The sequence below is a fragment of the Solanum verrucosum genome, unplaced genomic scaffold (assembly GCF_900185275.1).
Source record: "Solanum verrucosum unplaced genomic scaffold, falcon-dt-bn FXZP01000318.1, whole genome shotgun sequence".
Lineage (NCBI taxonomy): Eukaryota > Viridiplantae > Streptophyta > Magnoliopsida > Solanales > Solanaceae > Solanum > Solanum verrucosum.
The window spans coordinates 354841-359369 of NW_026019897.1; the positions used below are offsets into that span (position 1 = coordinate 354841).

General features: G+C 33.5%; 1 pseudogene; it reads right to left on the reverse strand.

Moving 5' to 3' along the window:
* Positions 1–743: 743 nt before the first annotated feature.
* Positions 744–4208, reverse strand: LOC125819377 (uncharacterized; annotated as a pseudogene).
* Between the last annotated feature and the right edge of the window lie 321 nt (positions 4209–4529).

The window sequence follows — 4529 nt, forward strand, 5'->3', positions numbered from 1 at the left end:
CCTCGATATCTCTCTTATCGCAATGCGGAACTCCAGCCCAACGACATAACTCTGTAATAATCCCTGAGAATGGCAGGGACGTCCAGTGCTGTTTGTCCCTCCTGGGCATCTCCTGCTTGATAATCTATCCCAAGTTGAGACGCTTCTTAGTGATGATGGATCTGAGACAGGCTGCCTTTGGGTGGCGGAGAATGGACTCGTTCTGTGAGGGCATGATCAAGCTGCTGATGAACCCAAACCAATACCGAGCTACTATAATCAAGTCCTTCTTCTCAATAGGGACTCTGGCTTCAATCCACCTCGAGGTGGTGTCAGAAATGAGGGGAGCTAGCCAGCCCTTGAGGTTATTTAACGTCTATGAGGTGACCATACTCTCATATGCGTGCTCGACGTCTGTGGTCCTATCAAGTACAACATTAATATGATCGCTACTACATCCCATAGTCTTCACCCGAACCATCACAGACTCCACTGGTCTGAAGGCACTGATAAATATTCTCTAGACAAGATATCTGGAAGAGAGTTATCAACTCCCTTTTATATTGGATTTCAAAGTCAAATGGAGCTAGCTGGGCCTACCACCTAGCGAATATCAATTTAGAAGCATTACGTTTAAAATCTTTATCGAACATATACTTCACGGATTGAGCATCAGTTTTTATTAAAAACTTTTGATTGTATAAATTGTCCTAAAATTTTAACACGTATTTAACGATGGTTAGCATTTCATGAGCCACCGTAGTTTATTTCTTCTGGGCTTTGCCCCATTTCCCAGAATGAAATCTGATCAAATACTCATTTTTGTCGTTGGGATTAATTTGTTTCAAAATCCCGCCATAACCAATATTAGACGCATATGTCTCAATAATCTTTTGCCAAGCAGGGTTAGCAAGAGTTAAACAGGGTAAAGATTGAACACGAAGTTTAATATTATTTACCAAGGTGGTGTGACTATCAGTCCATGGTGATTTATGATTCTTTTTTAGCCTGTCGTATAGATGGGCCAAATCTCGAGATAAATTTTTATAAAAAGGGGATATGTAATTTAAACTCCCTAAAAATCTTTGCAGTTGAGTCCTATCAGTAATAACATCAGGAAACTTTGAAGCGAAGTCAATCGATCGTTGAATCGGGGTAACCTTTCCTTGACAAATATGTTGTCCTAAAAATCTAACATTAGTTTGAAATAAACTCATTTTTGGTTTAGAGATGACCAAACCATTTTTTATAACAATTTTCTTAAAAATATCTAAATGCTTAATATGCATTTCCAATGTTTTTGAGTATACCAAAATATCATCAATATAAACAATGATAAAATCCATATAGGGGTTGAAAATATCATTCATGATTTTCTGAAATTCTGAAGGAGCATTTTTTAAACCGAATGGCATAACATTCCATTCATACTGTCCAAACGGGACATTAAAAGATGTTCTATAAGAATTCTCTTTAAATAGTTGGATCTGACAATATTTTGATTTTGAATCAAATTTTGAAAATATATTGGCATCATATAATCTTGATAATAAATCTCTTTTATTCAGAATAGGATACCTAATCCATTTCAAATATTTGTTCAAAGGTTTATAATTTATAAACAACCTGGGGACACCTTGTTCTCTTTCAGCAGCATTGTTAACATAAAATGCAGTACAAGACCAAGGTGATTTCGAATGTTTTATCAAACCCTTTTGTAACAAGTTATCGATTTCCTTATTGCAGAAATCTACCAATTCGGTGTTCATCTGGCAAGGACGAGATTTAGTGGGAATATCATTCTCAGAGAAATCATCTTCATATGGAAGTGTAACAATATGCTTTTTCCGATTCCAAAGAGCGCTGGGATGATCAACACAAATATCAATAGCCATTTGTTCAGAAATTAATTTAATTTTTTCTTGTACTTTGGTGGATTTCAAAGTATCAAATATGTTCATACTAAACAATTCAAGTTGTAGAGAATCAACATGATTTTGCTTCATATCAATTAAAGCATTAATATCACGAGAAATTAGGTCAGTGATAAAAGTATAACTAATATTTTGATCTTCATAAGTAGCCGAAAACCCTTTAGCATTTATGCTAGTGAACGGATAAATAGAATTTATAAAAGGCGTTCCAAGTATAATTGGAGGGTATAACTGATTTTTTACCAAAAAAAAGAAATGCGGAATGCAAACTTTGTTTTGGCAAATGCGAGTATTAGGTAATATATACTTTATATCTAAAGCATGTCCAGAAGAAGATTTAACCATATGAGTTATTTTTTCAAAATATTTAGTAGGTACAAGACCTTTTTGAATTCAACTAGCATAAGCTCCACTATCAATCATAGCAACATTAGTTATGGAAAAACTATTATCAATCAATATGGTGCATTTAACATACCATTTATGATCAGTGACAATTTGGATCATGCCTAAAACTATGTCTTGTCTAGGATCAAGATTGAAAGGTTTTGCAAGAGTATAATCTTCAACAATATTATTTCCTTTGTTATTAACAATTTTGATCTGACTAAGATGATGATCACAAATCATTTGATTTTGTTTAATAGATTTAATCTCATTTTTGAAATCATCAAAAGAAGAATCTCTTGTAGCAATAATTTGTTTGTTAAGCCAGTTATTAATTTCAGACAAAGAATAAGGAGAAGAATATTCATATTCAAAATCATTCTTCTGTTTTTCTGAAGTCTTTGAAGAACTAGCATTATTATTAACTCCTAACTGAATAATTTTTTCACAAAGATTATTATCAGTAACTTCTTTCAAAAGTTCTATGACATTATTAGAAGTAATAGTGTTTATATTCAAATCTTCAAATTGAGATTGCAATTTATAAAATTTATCATTTTCACAAGAGCAAATATCACCTAGACAATTATTGCAAGCATTCATATTGATATGCGGATTATAATCAGATAAATTAGGCAAATCAACCTCTTCTTCTGAACCTGAATCAGAAGCATAATCAGATTCCGAACTAGAAGTGTATAATAAACTAAACACCTTATCATGAATTTCTTTATATCATTCTAAAGTCTTCAGCTTTTCAAGCTTACAATTGGGTGCTATATGCCCAATATTGCCACACCTATAGCACTTAATCTTGGCGAGCTCACGTTTAGACCTATTCTTGGTAAATCTATGAGACTTACGAGAAACTCTTCGCTCGTCTCACTCCTCCTTACACCTATGTCTAGACCTCTTTTTGCTATAATGTCTATTCGGATTCTTGGTATCGGTAGACTCTATATGCTTCTTCTTGCTATTAGCCAGAACATCAGGTAAACTGAACTGGGTACAAAAGTCTCCTATCTGAGATCTTTCTCTGAGTTGTCAATCTTAAGTTGTTTGGATAATTTTAATTCATCGCACAAATTTATCTCTTCTTGAGTGCAAACGCCTATCAGACGTCCATAAGTATAATCCTTGTAAGAAATTTCACCATGCTCATTTCTAAGCATTTTTCTTACTCTTTTTGCAAATAAGGGAGGAAGGCCATCTATCAACTTAGCTTTCCAATGCTCATACCTGTTTTCGGCTAACTCCATCACCCTACTCATATAAGTATCTTTATACCACCTAAATTCTCCCAAGGTTGTACAGCGTAGACTGTTTAACAAGGTACGAACCGTCTCAAACTGATTGGTAAATCTACCATTAAAATGTTCCAAAATGGTTAAGACTAAGGTATAAACTGCATCTTCTCTATTTGCAACTAGAACCATGCCCAAGTTATCAATACCTTCAGAACTAGAAGTGGCATTAATTACAGCAGCCTTTTGCTTGACGTTCATATAATTATCCCACCAACCTCTGAGTTGGCCAATAAAACCTGCAATGATCATTTTGCAAATATTTTTATGTGCTTTTAAATTTTTTACAGATAGTTACATACATAAACATTTTATGAACAAGAATTGTAAGCTGTCTATCAGTCAGTCCAGCAAGATTCCATTCATAAATTTCAGACCCACTATAAGAGGTATTAGTCTGATTCCAGTCTCGTTCCTCTATGAGCACATCTTGAGGAGTTTGCGTAGAATAATAATAATTTTGTAGGCTAGGTTTATGAGTAAATTTAGTATTACCACTATTCTTCTTGGGATAACCACGAAGTTTATTAAATTCAAAAGAAACGTGATTTTTAAAATCAAAAGTGTTTTCCATTTCATCAGCAAAACTTTCTGATAAATCCATAGGTTTCGCACTAAATTCTGAAAACTTTTTATCAAGAAGTTCTTCGAAATCATAAATGGATTTGAATTTAAATTCTAAAATCTCAGGAGGCCTCTATACAGAAGTAGCCATAGTCTGAGCTTCTGCATTTTTAGAAGTTGAAATTTATTACCAGTCTTTATATAATTTTTTATTTGAATTATCAAAGCAGTTAATTCATCCAATTTTTTTATCAAGAGAACAAATATGTTCACCCAAAACTTTAACATAAAGTCCCAAATAATTATTTTGAGAAATCAAGTTATTAATTTCGTTGATGCTGACTGCCGCACCATCATCTTC